General features: G+C 40.9%; 1 pseudogene; it reads right to left on the bottom strand.

Annotated features, from left to right (window-relative positions):
* The window catches only part of LOC118574724, a 37385-nt pseudogene extending 22265 nt beyond the window's left edge, over window positions 1-15120 (bottom strand).
* Window positions 15121-17544: the final 2424 nt, after the last annotated feature.

Raw genomic sequence — 17544 nt, forward strand, 5'->3', positions numbered from 1 at the left:
AGAATTGAACCTGTGAGAGTGTTGGCTCACCATAGGTCTACTCATAGGTCTATTGAATGGATGGGGGCAAGGAAATCAAGCCATTGCTCTTGAGTTTTCTAGCCATATAAAGACAGGTTAGGTTTTTGGGAAGAAATTGTGCAAAAAGTAAAGGAAGCTGAAAGTACAATAAAGGATGAAAATGCAAAAAAGTATGTCTAGCATGAGAACATAGAACAAGGAAATGGGAGGGTCGAGCTGGAACAGGGACAGAGTGGGAGGGCAGGGAGGAAGATACCATGATAGATGAGGACATCATGGGAATAGGAAGAGGCAGGGTGCTGGGGAGGCTCTCAGGAATCCACAAGGTCGACCCCACCTTGGTCTGCTGACAGTGGTCCAGAGGGTGCCTGGACTGGTCTACTCTGGTGACCCGTCTAGTGAATAGCATAACCGTCATCATAGAGCCTTTGTCTAGTGACTGATAGAGGCAGATACAGAGATCCACTGCCAGGCACCAGGATGAATCCAATCAATGAGAGAGAGGAGGGATACTGCAGGTTGGGAACGTCAAGATCATGATGGGAAGACATGCAGAGATGACCGGCCACACTAGTGGAAGCCCATGAACTGTAGACTAGTGGCCTTGGAGCCCCAATGAGACTGGACTAGGCCCTCTGGATATGGAAGACGATTTTTTGGCTCAAACTGTTTTGGGGGCACCCAGACAGGGGGATGGGGACCCGTCCCTGGTGCATGGGCAGGCTTTTGGGAGCCAGGTGCCTGTAGTGTGACACCTTGCACAGCCTTGGTGCAGTGGGGGGGGGGGGGGGCTTGGACCTGCCTAGGTTCAGTGTGCCAGACTCTGCTGACTCCCCATGGGAGACCTTGATTTGGGGGATGTGGGGATGTGGGGTGGCTTTGGAGGGAGGGTTAGGGGTGGGAGGAGGGAGGAGGGGAGATCTGTGGGTGGTATGTAGAGTGAGTAGAAAATTTGTTAATAAAGAAAAATGAAAAGAAAAAAAAGTATGGCTAAGCTTTCCAATAAAGCATGAATCACTGAAAGTGTGATTGTACTTGTATCCACATAAAAGCCACAGCTAACCTCACACTCAGTGGAGAGACTGAATGCTTCCCACTACAATGAAGAACAAGATATAGAGAGCCACTCAGGCTAATTCGATTCAACACTAAACTGGACCTTTTACTCAGGGCAGTTAGGCAAGAAAATAGAAGAAAAGGCCTCCAGATTAGAATAAAAGATGAAATCCACCTCTATGCAGACAGATCTTGTATATCAGAAACCCTAAAGAAGCCACTAAAACACCCACCACCAAAACTGAATCAGGGAGTGAAGGGACTGGTCAGCAATGTTGCAGGAAGCTTGCAGGGTATCAGGGCTAGGAGACAGACAGAATTTCCTGCCTGTCCAGAGTTGCTGGAGCAGCCTTTCCATGCTCTAGGCTACCATCTCTATGGAACGAACTAGTACAGACACACAAAGAAAGACTCATTCTGCCTTTCTGCAAGCAGTTCTCCAGCTCCAGCCTCTCTTCTCCCTTTGTTAAAAGGTTGAAGGATTATATTCTCATATCCTGTGTGCCTTGTGAGCTGTGCCAGCCAAGCCAGCCTGAAGCCAGAGTGCAGTTATCTCAGGATAAGGAACTGGACTCTATAAAGCATCATTCTTTAAGCTTTTGTATTCTCTCTCCGCTCTCCCTCCCCCCTCTCTAGTTTTGTTTTTCACTTGGTTTCCTAGCAAATTTCCTTTTGAAAAATTCCAATATTGTCTCATCTGAACCAACGGGAATAGGATTGTCTACAAGTTGGTCGCTGTAGGGTTAGCTTAGAGGTCAAGGGTCCCTTGTGGCTAGGTGTGGGGGTGGCTGCAGCCTGCACAGCTGGAGATGCAAAGAAGGGTTGAAGCTGTGCAGATTTGTTTTTTGGACGATGGCTTAAGATACTGGAATGATAGGCTTTTGGCTAAGGATCGAGTGCATCTCACTAGGGAAGAATGTGGTTGCTTGGAGACTTGCCGATCTGATCAAGATGACTTTAACTGGGAGGAGGGGGGACATGCCCATATCACACTGTAAGGCCAGATACTATAGACAGCATCAGGCATGTCAGCGACAGAAGAATAACAGCAAGACAGACACCCCGTGATTTGCAGGAGAAAATGGCTGAGAAGGAAATCGGGTATGGCACTTGCAGCTTCAATTGTCAATATGCCAGTGTGAAGAGTGAGAGCAGAAAATAAAGCAAATTGAGATTGTTTTCAAATACAAAGAAGTTAAAAAACACACACACACACACAAAACAAAGGTATCACCAAGACTCTGAAGAAATCGATCCATAACTGAAATAAACTCACTGTCTGATAGAGTTGAGTGTCCCACCCATAGGATGGAGTCCTTTGTGCCCACTTGCACCAACTTTGTGGCATCCTGAGGTCAGATTAGGAACACAGAATCAGGGGAAGAAGTACTGAGAAACCAAACACAAAGTTCAATAATTGTGGAAAATCTTCCCTCAGTGGTGCATTTGGTGGCCCACATTCTGGACATGAGTGAGGAAGTCAGACGGTATCTGCTCTCAAAGAGATGTTACTGAGAACAGATAGATAATAAGCACAGGAACCAAGTAACCCCAGATCACGAGAAGATCCACAGAGAAAATGCAATGAAAAGGAGGGAGGACTGTGAAAGCTTGGGTGGTCTGGGGTCACCTATCTGCAAGGGTGATTGTTTTACTGAGCTCAGAACAAAGTGAGAGAACAAACTGTGTGAACAGAGGGAAGAGCTCAGAAACAGGAAACAATAAAGGACCCAAGAGCAAACAGGGCAATTGGCTCAGCTTTCTCCTGCCAGAAATGGGCTCTGGGACAACAATTTGAGTTTAGGTAGCTTATTGTGAGATGTGAGAATTCTGGGAAGGCAGTGAGGAAGTCACAAGGGGGAAAAAGTTGACCAGGAACATGTATGATAATAAACAAGCCATATAGTGGGGGATCCCTGGGAAACAGCACAAGATGTGTTTCAAAAGCACCCCATCTTTCCAGAGTCACACATTCTCCCTGAATAGAGTGACCTTCCATGTTTCCAGAAAAAAAAAGCTGCTAAAATTCAGAAAAGATGCTCTGAAATAACAAATTGAAGGAATCTGGGAAGTGCTGACAATGTCTGCTATTGTAACAACAAAGCCTGGAGCAGAGTCAGAAAAAGGGCTATCTGGAGGGTCCAGCAGGATTGAAATCACCTCTGGCCAAGACCAGCTGCAAACTAGAGGCCAGCAAAAGAGTTTGAGTCAGCCTGCACAATGTTTGCCTTTGTATTTGTTTGGTTTATTTCACATTTGTTTTTCAAGGTCAATAGTGAAAACTAGATGAGTTCATATATTGTCCTAAATTTCTAGTTCTTTTGGAAAAAGAAGGCTCAAACCCAACAGTAGTGGACTGCCATTGGGTAAGATGCCCCATTTGGGAAGGTCCCATGCTCTCCAGTCAAGGAAACTTCATTGAGACTGTAGTAAGTGATGAGGGTTGCTACAGTGAGTTAAGGTGGAGAGCAGGCCTGAAGCATCCCCAAGAAAACAGAGCCTGCTAGGTCATCAGACACTCTCTAACACTGCAAACACAAGCAAAAACTTAACCTTTGTCTTATAAATGCCTTTATTAGAGAAAAGCAGAAACCAAACTTGAGCAGTTTGAAATACCAGTATAGTTTTAGTTATATAAGTAGGAATGCTGCAACCAGATTAACAAAATAAGGTAAGTGAAGAGTGGTAACCCATCAAATGTTTTCTTTGCTTCTTCTGCATCCATAGTAAATCAAAATCCTCCTATTTCCCTCTGCATAGCTCTCTGAACCACATTTGGCATGATTTGGAGCCACCCAAATCATGAAGTTTATTCTATTAAAATAAAGGTGTCTCATGCTTCATTGTGCTCTTTTGCAATGCTGGGAATGGAATCCTCAAGCATGCTAGCTAAGAACTCCACCACTAAGCTACATTCCAGCCACTGGTCCACTTTTTAACAAGACTCATGGTCCCATTATAAGCACACAAGGGAGGATGGATGAAATCTGTTCAGTTTTGTGCCAAAAGAGGTAAGAATGGTGATCATAAGAAGGCTATGACAGTGACCTGGCTACAAACTGATGGGACCTTGGAAACAGGTACTAGCGGGGAGGAAAGGCAGTGAAGGAATTCAGTACATAGTTTTCAGTGGGTAGGACAGGGTATGCTGGTATGAGTGATGGACAAAGAGGCATTTTAGCAGGCCAGCTATATTTCTGCCTTTAGAAAATACATAATTAGTCCACTAATGGATTGAAATTGGAAAGACTGGAGAAGTAATGGTTGGGTTTGAGGAGATCATGCTTTATTTTGAACATAGTATATGTTTGAAATGCCTACTAGACATCCTAGTGGAGATGTGAAACAGGATATATCAGAGTCAGAAGCTCAAGTGAGGATGTGAGAGGCCAGGATATGGGAATGTGGAAATTATCAGACTATAGCAATGGCAATATATATTTCTGGCAATATTGTCCGTGTGATGCTCAGGCAATAGCTTATTCCTGCAAAACAGCTATAAATTCTGGACAAAAGATAACACATATCTTTTAAAATATGTTACTGAACTCAAAAGGAAATAAGCAAGACTCAAGAGCCCAAACAGAGTTGAATTTGAAAAAGTTAAGGCTGATGCTGCTTTACTTGTGACCTGGAGGCAACTCTGGATTACTGACCTAGTAGAGTTTGAGCTTAGTCTGTTTTTCATCTTTTCCATTTTTAAGGGTGGGGGAAAGCACACTAGCAAACCTCACTTTATCATTAAAAAACCCTATGCAGTTGTGACTGATGAATCTACTTTAAGATTGCCTGTATTTCAAGTTATAACAATTGGCTAAAACTTTTAGTTCTAGCATCCTCTTGCGGTATAGTTGCTATACAAAACCTGCACATATGTAATATTGTGCACAATATAATGAGTTTGGTGTATTCACAGACCCACAGAACCATCTCTATCACCTACCAAGGTATTGATAAAAATGCTTAGTCTGAGATTTATTTTTTATCTGAGGTGCTGTTTCACTGTGTCATCCAAACTGGACTTGAACTGGTGATCCTTCTGACTCTACCTCCCAAAAGCTCTTAATCAAATTTTAAGTGCATAGTATAGCATTGTTAACCATAGCCACTGTGCTGTACTTAATATCTCCTGAGCTAATATGTTCTGTATAGTTAAAACTTTATAGCAATTGGTCAACTTTCTGCTCCTCCTCATCCTTGATCCCCAGTAACCATAGTTCCAGCCTCTGCTTCTGTGAGTTTGACTGTTTTAGGGATCCTATCTAAATGGAATCATGCAATATTTTTCTTTCCATAAGTGGATTGTTTCATTTAGCAGTATTTTTTTATGGTTCACCTCTGTTGTTACAAATGTCAGAATTTCGTTGTTTTCAGGCTACTGAATAATAAGTATTCTACTGTGTATATATTCACATTTTCTCTATCCATTTTTGTCTGTTGACAGGCCAATTCCATAACCTGACTACTATAACGAGTATGGCAATGGATATGGGTGTGAACATGGGTCTGAGGTCCCACTTTAAGTTCTTTTGGATTATTTGTGCAGAAGTGGAGCTGCGGGATCATATAACAAATAGTTCTACTTTTTGGAAGGACCTCTGTACTTTTTGTTCAAATGGCATAAACTATTTCATGTCATCACCAACTTAGTAAAGAGTTCTAATTTTTCTACATCCTCACCAACACTTAGACTGCATTCTTCTTGGTGGTGCTGCTGGCAATCCAGGATATTGTGCATTCTACACAAGTGCTCTGCCACTCAGCTACATCTCAAGTCCCACTGTTAGTGGTTTTGCTGCTGTTGTTTTTATAATGCACATAATAACTGTTTTTTGCACGAGCATCTTTATCTTTCTGGTGACCATTTATATGTTTTCTTGAAAGAAATGTTATTCAAAGTCCCTGTCCATTAAAATGATTTAACTTATTTTAAATTGTTTATGTGTGTGCATCCATTTATCTATGTGAGCATATGCACATGAGTCCAGGTGTCTATGGAGGCTAGAAGAGGGCACCTGATCTTCCTGGGCCTGAAGTTACAATGGTTGTAAGCCACCCCATGTGCTTGGTGGGAAGGAACTCAGTTCTTCAAGAGCAGCAAGAATTCTTAACTGCTGAGACATCTCTCTAGCTCTTTTTGCCTGTCTTCTGTTTATTTTTCTGCTGAGTTTTAGGTCTTAGTTATATATTTGGGACATTAACTGCTCATCAGTACTGGCATAAAGACAGACATGTAGACCAATAAAACGTAACAGATCTCAGATTATATGTTTGTAGTCATACACAACTAATCTTTGACAAGCGTGCCAAGAATACATGACAATAAATAGTATTGAGAAAAGTGGAAATGCACATGTAGAAGAATAAAATTGGACCCTTGTCTCTACTCTACACAATAGAAACTAAAAATGAGTTAGACTTGAATAGAAGACTGAATTCCTAAGAAAAAAATGAGATAAGGAAACACTTTGACATCAGTCACAATTGATCAATTTTTAAGTAGAATGTAGTCAGAAATTTCTCCCACACCTGTCTGTTCCCAAACTTGGAGGCTTAATATTATTTATAAATGCTCAATCAGTAGCTCAAGCTTATTACTAACTAGCTCTTACACTTAAATTAACATGTAATTTTTATCTATGTTTAGCCACATGGCTTGAGACCTTTTCTCAGGACAACATTCTCATCTTGCTTCCTCTGCATCTGGCTGGCAACTCCTGACTCTGCCCTTCCTCTTCCCAGATTTCTCCTAGTCTGGTTGCCCCACCTATACTTCCTGCCTGGCTACTGGTCAATCAGTGTTTTATTAAACCAACTCAAGTGACAAATCTTTACAGTGTATGAGATGTTATCCCACAGCAGTAGAACATCAACAAAAATTTAAAAATGATTTAATGTTAAATACCATTACTCTACAGTATTTGTTTTTACCATATACAAAACATCTGTTTTTTCTAGCTTATAATCCATTTTTAAAGTAGACTTCAATTAAAATACAACACACAAACTGAAAATCTTATGTATGCCTTAAATGTCTTACTTAAGGAATTGTCCAAATGGACACACCCTGTGTAGCCAGCACTTAGATCAGGAAACACAGTATTGTCCCAGAAGTTCGATCTCCTTGTATCCTATTCTGTCACTAGCTACCAAAGTTCCTGTGTTCTTCTAAAAATAGTAGATAAATTTATGTGGTTTACAACTTTTTAGCATGGAATATGATAGCATACATTAGTGCATGTCCGGTCTCTTTCGTCCATGATACTGGATATCAGTGTAGTTTGTTTATTTTCATGTCTATATAATATTTCAATGTATAAACATACTAGAATTTATGCATTCTATTGTTGCTGGATGTTTGAGTTGTTTTCACTTGGTAATATTATAAATAATTCTGCTAAAAACATCTTGTACATGTCTTTTGATTAACACACATAAGTATATGATAGAATTACTGTGTTATGACTGATGTGATGTAGGTATTAAATTTCTGTAGATACTCACAAGCACTTTCCAAAGTGGTTATACAGATCTATTCTCACACAAACAGTGTTTATAATTTATAATTGGGCTAGGAATGTATCTCATTGGTAGAGTGCTCACCCAATATGCACAAGGCTCTAGGTTCAATCCTTAGCACCATAACAAGGGGACTGAGGCATAGCTCAGTGGTAAAGTGTTTGCTTAGCATGAGCAAGGTCCTGGTTTGGACCCCCAGCACTACAAAGAAAACAAAAATCTTACCCACTTGTAACTTGTCTCTTTTCTTATTAAGGGTATCTCTTGATAAACAAAATCTTAGTACAATCCAATGTAACAATTTTCCATATATGATTAGATGTTTGTGTGCCTATCATCCACAAATATAGATGAAGGTGCTTAAGGAACCATAATCTTGTTAATTATACTAGAATAATTCCATTTGATAATAATGTAAGAGTACAAGTAAATATAGCTCTTTCAGCTTCAACATTTTTATGTATGTATTAGTGAATAAGGTGGAAAATTCATAACCACAAAGAGTTATAGATAAAATGTGTATGACCTGGATATCCAGGAAACTGAATCTGAAAATTAACAAAAGTATCTTAGTTTCCTGAGTTCCTGAGAAGCAAAAGTAAAGCAACTCCATAGGATGGAATATCAAGTCATGCCATGCAGTTCACCAACAGATAAAATCTCACAAAACTGAGGTCACAACTGAATTAAAAGACCCGAAGAAATGACACTACTTATGAGAACTGGCAGAAAAAAGTAGGTAGTAGGGTTATACCTCTGTGAAATCCCCCAAAAGGGCACAGAATGTGTAACTATGATGATTAAAGAAATACAAATGAGGGGCTGGAGAGACAGCTCATTAGTCAAGAGCACAGACATTCTTACAGAGGTTTCCCAGCACCCACGTTGGGTGGTTCACAACTTCCTGTGATTCCTGCTCCATGAGGACCAATGCACTCTTTTGGACTCCACAAGTGTGTTCCCATATGTATAATGAACACTCACACATACATACATACATACATACATACATACATACATACATACATACATACACACAAGAATAACCATCCTGTTCCCTCATGTTCTCATCCCCCATCCCCTTCCCTCTGCCCATCCCCAGTCCTCAATTTACCCAGGAGATCTCATCTATTTCCCCTTCCCAGGGTGATCCATGCATCCCTCTTTGGATCTTCTTCATTAACTAGCTTCTCTGGGGCTGTGGGTTATAGTCTGGTTATCCTTTGCTTTACATCTAGTATCCACTTATGAGTGAGTACATACTGTGTCTTTCTGAATCTGGGTTACCTCACTCAGGATGACATTTTCTAGTTCCATCCATTTGCCTGCAAATTCCATGATGTCATTGTTTTTTACAGCTGAGTAATACTCCATTGTGTACGTGATGGTCGAGCTGGGGAGGGATGGAATGTGAGATCAATGAAAGAGGTATCTTGACAGAAGGGGCCATTATGGAATTAGGGAGAAAGCTGGTGCTATGGAAACTCCCAGGAATCTGCAAGGACGACCCCAGCTAAGACTACTAGCAATAGTGGAGAGGGTGCCTGAACTGGCCTACCCCAGTAATCAGATTGGTAAATACCCTAACTGTCATCATAGAGCCTTCATCCAGTAAAACTGATGGAAGCAGATGCAGAGATCCACAGTCAAGCACCAGGCTGAGCTCTGGGAGTTCAGTCGAAGAAAAGGAGGAGGATTCTATGAGCAAGTGGGCTTCAAGATCATGATAGGGAAATCTACAGAAACAACTGAACCAAGCAAGCTCTTGGAAACTCATGAATGCTAGACCAACAGCTGTGAAACCTGCATGGGACTGGACTAGACCCTCTGCATATGGGCATAGTTGTGCTGCTGGGTCTGTTTGAGGGGCCCCTAGCAGTGGGAATAGGATCTACCCCTGGTGCATGAGCTTTTTGGAGCCCATTCCCTATGGAGGAATGACTTGCTTAGCCTCGGTGCCAGTGGGAAGGGCTTGGTCCTGCCTCACCTGAATGTACCAGGCTTTGTTGACTCCCCATGGGAGGCTTTATCCTTGGAGGAGTGGATAGGGGGTGAGTCAGAGGGGAGGCAGGGGGATGGCAGAAAGAGGAGGGATGGAAGGGGGAACTGTGGTTGGTATGCAAAATGAAAAAAATTAGATAAAGAATAAAAATAAATCTAAAAATGAATTAAAAATGAAAAGGGCAAAAATGTAGTAGTATTAATAATTATTTCTTTGAAAATGCTAGATAGGTTTTTTCTATCCAAATTAGACTATGACAATCGATATTTTTAAAAATTAAACTTATTTTAGACTCATATGCATTTGCCATGAATAATATAGAGCTCCTATTTAATTTTCACCTCATTTCCTCAAGTGGGAGCACCATGTGTTAGTACAGTACAATATCATAATTAGGATATCGACACTGGAACAGCAGACTAATTTTATTTGAATTTCTCCAGTTTTACATATACCAAGTGTTGGTGTGGGCATTTGTGTTTTTATAATCTGCCTCACTCCTGCCTTGTCCCCCCCACTCAATCATAAGCAACCACTAATCTGTTTTACATCTCTATAATTTTGTGATTTCAAAAATACACGAGTTGAATCATGCTGCATATAAAATTGCAGGGGTGGCTTTTTTTTCACTCAAGATGACTCCTTTGAGATTAATCTACATGGGTGTGTATAGCATGGTTTATTCCTCTTTGATGATTAGCCCCAAGGCCCCAATATACAATAGTTTGTTTATTCAATTGCTTATTAAAAATATGAACATTCACATGCAAATTTTTGTTTAAGTCTAAGTTTTCGTTTCTCTGGAATAAATGCCAAGGAGTCCAGTGCTGGCCCACATGTGCATTTTACATTTAGTTTTTTTAAAAAAGAATTTACTTGAAAACAGATATGGACATACTTCTAGTAGTATTAATTTCACTTAGGATTGCTTTGGCCATCCAGGGTCTTCTGTGTCTATATGAATTTTAAGATTTTAAGACAATTTTTCCTATTTCTGTGAAGAATTATGTTGTAATTTTGGAAGCTGTAGGACATTTTTGGTAGAGCAGCCATTTTAACAATATCAATTATTTTTAATCCCTGAGCATGGTAGGATTTTGCAAATTATGGTAACTTTTGCAATTTCATTATTCAGAGTTTTAAAGTTTTCATTGTAAAGATCTTTTACTTCCATGATTAGGTTCAAGGTATGTTTTTACAGGCAATTGAGATGGGACTATTTTCCTGATTTCTTTCTCAGTATGTCATTCATACATAGAACGGCTGCTAGTTTTGTATGTTAATGTTGAATCTTGCCATTTTGCTGAAAGTAGTTATCACCTCTAAGAGTCTTCTGATGAATTCTTCAGTGTCTCTTATGTATGCGGTCATACCGTCTAAAAATGAGGATGCTTTGATTTCTTCCTCATCCATGTGAAGCCCCTTTATTCTCATCTGTTATCACACATCTGTTATCAAGCACTATATTGAATCAGAGTGTAGAAAGTTGACACCCTTGTCTTGCTCTTGCTTTCAGTATAAATACTTGAGTATTTATATTGGCTATAGGTTTATTGTATATAACCTTTAATATGTTGAGATATGCTTCCTAGTCTCTTAGGGCTTTTGCCATAAAGGCATGTTGGATCTTGTCATGTTATTTCAGTCTATGAGTCCATCCATGTGATTAATTGCATTTGTTGATTTGCATATGTTGAATCATCTCTGCATTTCTAGGATGAAGCCAACTTGATCATGATGGATGAACTTTTTGATGAGCTCTTGAATTCTGTTTGCAAGTATTTTATTTAGAGATTTTATATCTATGTTCATCAGGGAGATTTTCCCATTATTTTCTTTTTTACTTGTGTCGTTATCTGGTTTTGGCATCATACTAATACTGGCTTTGTAAAAAGAGGAAGTGTTCCTTCCTTTTATCTTCTACGGAGTATTTTGATAAATACTGGTGTGTTAGTTTTTTAAAGTTCTGGAAGAATTCTGCAGGGAATCTGTCTGGATCTGGATCTTTATTTAGTTTAGTTTAAAAATTACGTTAATTAATTTACTCTCTCTCTCTCTCTCTCTCTCTCTCTCTCTCTCTCTCTCTCTCTCTCTCTCTCTGTGTGTGTGTGTGTGTGTGTGTGTGTGTGTGTGTGTGTGTGTGTGTGTTCATTCGTGTACCATGGCTATGTGTGAAGGTCAGAGGACAACCTTCTGGATAGAGTTCTTATTTTCTACCATGTGGGTTCTAGGGTTCAAACTCAGCTCATCAGGCTTGACTTAAGTGCCTTTACCCACTGAACCATCTCACTTCCCAAGTTTAGATATTTCTTTATTATTGATTAAATCTCCTTGCTTGTTATATATCCATTTAAATTATTTAAATCTCATCTTGGTTTAACTTTGGTAGTCATACAATTCTAGCCACTTCTTTTAGACTTTCAAATTTAGTAGAATATGAATATAGACTTTTAAAGTCATGTTCTTCCAATTTTCTAAATTTCATTAATATTTATTGTGAGGATAACCATTTTACCTCCAGTTTTATTAATTTGAGTTTTCTCTTTCTTTTGGTTAGTTAGTTGAACTTGTTTGTCTTCTCAGTGAACAAGGTCTTCATTTCAATGATTATTTGTCTTTTTAAAATTTTTGTTTAATTATTTTTTTCCCTGATCTAAGTTTTTTTTCATCTATTGCATCCCACATGTTTTGGGATATTTATCTTTATTTAGATATATACAATTTTCTTTATTTTTAACATTGAATTTCAATTACAAAATCTCTCCCTTTCCTTACCTCCTTCCTAACCCTTTTATATACCTCTCTCCACTCTCCTTCAAACTCATGGACTTTTTCTCATCAATTGTTACTGTGTGTGTGTGTGTGTGTGTGTGTGTGTGTGTGTGTGTGTGTATTTGTAAATAAAATACACATGTATTTCTAAATGTAACTTGTTGATTTCATAGAATGTTACTTATATGTAACAAAGAAGATACCAACAAACATGCTAAAGTAGACAGGAAAAGCCTTACAAAAATAACTACAGGTAACTGAGTAAAGCTAGGAGTGGACGAGGTGGTACCACTCTCCAAGACAGAGCTCATCAATTGATTGTCTAGTCACTAGACTCTAGTGAAAAATGGCGAGCGCCCCCCACCCCAAAGTGGTATACATTTTAAATTTTCCTTTATACTTCTTTTGTTTTAGTTGAAAATAGATTCTTCTCTCATACAATATATCCCAACCACAGTTTCCCTTCCCTCCACTCCTCCTCCTTCTTCCAATTCCTCCTCATCCCTCCACCTACCTTCTCTCTCCCCCAGATCCACCCCTTCTCTGTTTCCTCTTCAGAAAAGAGCAGGTCTCCAAGAGACAACAGCCATAAGACAAGGCAAAAGTCCTCATGTCGAGGCTGGACAAGACAACCCAATAGGAGGAAAAGAGTCCCAAGAGCAGGCAAAAGAGTCAGAGATACACCTGCTCCCGTTTTCAGGAGTCCCATAAGAACACCAAGCTAACAGGTATAACATACACCCAGAGAACCTGGTGCAACCCATGCAGGCTCTGTGTTGCCCTTTCAGTCTCTGTTAACCCATGTGAGCCAGGCTTAGTTGATTCTTTTTTTGGTTATGGGTTATCTTCAAAAATAATTATGCTACTTTTTTTTGCTTTGGTTTTCTGAGACAGGCTCTTTCTACATAGCCCTGGCTGTTCTGGAACTCACTGTGTAGACCAGGCTGACCTTGAATTCAGAGATCTGCCTGCCTCTGGGATTAAAGGCATGTGCCAGTATGCTACTACACCAGTTTGTGCTGTTTGGGGTGGGTTTTTGGGGGGTTATTAATTTCTGTTTGGATTATGCGTGATTCAATTCTTTAAAATATTTAAGATTTGTCCAGGGCTGAAGAGATGGTTTAGTGATTAAGAATGTTTGCTAAAGGATAACCAGGCTACAATCCATAGCACCAGAGAAGCTAGGTAACAAGGATGACCCTAAGAGGGACACATGGATCTCCCAGGGAAAACAAAATGGATGAGATCTCCTGGGAAAATTGGGGATGAGGGAGATAGAGGGGAGGGGATGAGAACATGAGGGATGAAGGATCAGGTTGGTCGAGTTAGGGCTGCACAAAGTGGGAGAGTAATGAAAGAGATACTTTGATAGGGGGAGTCATTTTGGGGTTAGGAAGAAACATGGTGCCAGGAAAACTCCCAGGAATCCACAAGGATGACCTCAGCTAAGACTCTCAGCAATAGTGGGGATTGTGCCTGAACTGACCTTCTCCTGTAATTAGATTGGTGACTACCCTAATTGTCATAATAGAGCCTTCATCCAGTAACTGATGGAAGTAGATGCAGAGATCCATAGCCAGGTTCCAGGCCAAGCTCCAGGAGTCCAGTCAAAGAGAGAGAGATGGGGTTATATGAGCAAGGGGGTTAGGATCATGATGGGGAAACCCACCAAGACAGTTGACCTGAGCTCGTGGGGAATCAAAGACTCTAGACCCATAGCTAGGGAGCCTACGTGGGACTGACCTAGGTCCTCTGCATGTTGGTGATAGTTGTGTAGCTTGGTCTGTTTGTGGGGCCCCTAGCACTGGAATTAGGACCTGTCCCTGGGACATGAGCTGGCTTTTTGGAACCTATTCCCTGTGCTGAGCCTCTGTTTCCCACCCACCCCCTTGGTCTCTTTTGTGTCTGTTCTTTAGATTGAGTAAATTCCATTGGCCTATCCTAAAATTCACCAATTTACTAAATTATTGACCTACCTAATAGACATTTAATTTCTATTACTGTATATTTTGGCTCTGTGGTCAGCATGTCCCCTGGCTGTAGTACAGATCATGGATATCAACATGAACTATAGGGGCAGCAAAGACCATGGAGGTCTTTCAAGGAGTCCCAATCCATAAAATTAACCATTCTCTATCTTAGACATCTGTTTTTGTTCAGTGCCAGGGCAATCATGCTGCTGGGTAGACTGTTCAGGGTCAGAGCCTGAGAGAGCTCCAGGCTGCTGCACACCACCCTGTTGGCCCCACTCAGCAACATGATCCTGTCTGCCACAGCCTTCTCCCACATCCGTCATGGCCAACATATCTCTAGCTCTGCCTCTCTCCACCAAGCACCTCCATTCCTCCATTCTTCCCACCTCTCCATCGAATATTTGTTCACTGAAGTGGCATCATTGCAAACTGCAGCATGGCACACAGTATATTTTGCCCCCGAACAACTTTACATGCAAATATTCATGGCAATGAGTCATTGGTTCAAGGATTCTCGTTTCTGAAGCACCATAAATACTGGCCTATCACTGAGCCACATCTCAGATATCCGTTGCTGCCCAGAGTCCGGGTGGTCTTGTAGTCAAGCAGAGCATCTGAGGGCAGGATTCATGAGAGCTCTAGGCTGCCACACACCTCTTTCCCCTCAGCTACTGCAGCAAGACCATTGTGCTTGCAGCAGTACCGTCCCCTCTCCCCTCTTTCATCCGTGGAAGCTCTGTGCTGTGGGCCAGCAAATTCTTTGTCCACTGTGGCCATGCTCTCTCATATTGATTGCTTATACCCTTCACCCATGCATCTGCTGTCTTGCCATTCTCTGCTCTGTGCACTTGTCTCTACTCTGCCATCTTTCCTTTCACTTTCCTGAGACCACTTTTTAAACGCATCTTCCCATCAGATCTGTCTCTTTAAAAGTTGTTCTGTAGACTCTTCAGGCTCTGTGGACTCCTTCTTGAAGCAAGGCAGCGCTCCAGCTGGGGCTTGGGTTCCAGCCACCCCAGCTTCTCCATGGCTGCAGGACTAATGGCAAGGGCAGGAGGGGGGCACTGGCTTGGCAGCAGCATCACTCATCCATGTACTGAGCCCTGCATGGCTGCTGTGGGTCATCAGCTTCGACCTGGTGCAGGACACCTGGGGCCAGGGAGTGAGTGCAGGAGAGACTCGCCTCCACCATGGCCATCTTGGCTCTGCCCTTTAATATGTATTTTTAAAAGTTTATTATAAAAAAATTATTGTGCCCTAGACATGTTATCTATTATTTCAGGAGTTCTTGATCACATTTAAAACTTTCATTTTAGCAGTAGTCATGCTATTTATGTATGGCATACAGACGTTGGACTATGCCTATGGACTCTGATCCCAGTGACAAATTTGAGAGCCTCTAAAGGCTGTTTATGCAGATTGATTGATATAGTGCTACAGGGGCTCCCACTGCTTTTTTTATGGTGATGCTAAGTGGGCAGAAGCAGTTTCCCCAGGCCACTAAATGAGAATGAAGAGTACTTCCTGAGCCATACCTTTGGCTAGGCACTCCCTTTTCAGTGCTTCCAGAGCTTAACCAGTTGCTTTCTCTTGCAGGGAATGGGAGTATCAGTGCTAAGGACATTATTTCTCCTCTTACTGTTTGCAAATCTTTGAACTGATTTTGCCTTTTGATGCATCTACTTTGCTCCAGAATTTCCACTAGGATTCCTGTACCACCCAGGGAAAGACAAATTCCATTCAACTGCCCTTTCTTGCTAGAATGAAATCAGTAGACCCTGGGCCTGTGTATCCTTCTTCTTCTGGGCTGGAAGTCATAGAATGTCTTTCTAATATTTTTCCATTCTTAAAGTACCAACAATTCAAGCTTTGTCCTTACATTTTTCAGAGTTCTCATTTGACTGAGTCTGGTATTATTTCCTGAGTTTATCTTATTATGGAATGTAAACCATCATCCTGGGTCCTGCTAATGGCTTATCTCAGGTTGGTTTCTACCAGTTTCTGTTTCTTTTGACACTGAATTACATATTCCCATTTCTTCACATGTCTGCTAACTTTTTATTGTCTTTGACCTTGTGGATTATACAGACAGACAGGTTGTTGATTTTTTTATTCTAGTGGGCAGATAAATCACTAGTTAATAATATAAAATTCATAGGAATTTGTTTTACACTTTATTTGTGTGTACATTGTGTGTGTACAAATATGTGGAGGTCAGAGGTCAATGTTAGGTGTCTTCCTCAGTCACTCTCCATCTTGCCTTTTGAGACAGAGTTTTTCATTGAACCCAAAACTCACCCAATTCAATTAGACTGGCTGCCTTGCAAGGCCCAGAGACCCTCCTGCCTTCATTGGGGTTACAGACGCATACTGCCATACTCAGATTTTTAAATGGGTACAAGGGATCAAAACTTAGGTCCTCATGGATGCACAGCAAGTGCTTTGCCAATGGACTCATCCCCAACAGCCTTCTCTTATGATTTTTAATGGTGGGTCTGTTTCAGTAATTTGCCTTTAGCTTCAGGGCAAGTTCTTTCATCCTTGGATAGTCTTTGTTCCAGCCTAAAGCCTTCTGAGTTTTAATGGGAAGCTTTGAAACGTTGACCCTTTTAGTTGGCAATACTCAAACTCCAAATTCTGTCTTCTCTGAAGCAGGCAGAGGCTGAAAGCCCTGTGCAGGACTTGCAACCTTCTAGCTATTGCTTTCTTCCAAGTCCTTAGAGTCCTTTCATGCACACAAAGCCTAGCATCACTCAAGGATTTCAGCTCTTTCCATATAACTCCTTTTCTACCAGACTTCCCTTCCCAACTGCCAACTGCTCCTACCAGCCCAGTCTCTATCTTCTGACAATGCAAAAGGAAGTAACATGAATTTCTCGTTAAGGTGAAGCCATTCTGTGATACAAGAACTGTGTATAGAGATACAAGAACCTGTGCTACACACGGGGCAAATGATACATATTTGTGGCTTCCAATCAGCATCAGTCTCTTCTTTTAGGAATCTAATCTCTTCTAGTGTCTGTTTTTGTGCAGTCTCCAAAGTTTTCAAATAATTTGTTTTATTTCAAATAGTACTTTAAACTATTTTGGATAGGGTTCATAATTATTTTCTGTGGGAAGCTTAGACTGATATAAGCTATGTTGCCCTGCCTAGGACCAGAACTCCCCCATTTCTCCTATTTTCAATCACAGCCTCATCAT

This window comes from Onychomys torridus, chromosome X (genome assembly GCF_903995425.1).
Source record: "Onychomys torridus chromosome X, mOncTor1.1, whole genome shotgun sequence".
NCBI lineage: Eukaryota > Metazoa > Chordata > Mammalia > Rodentia > Cricetidae > Onychomys > Onychomys torridus.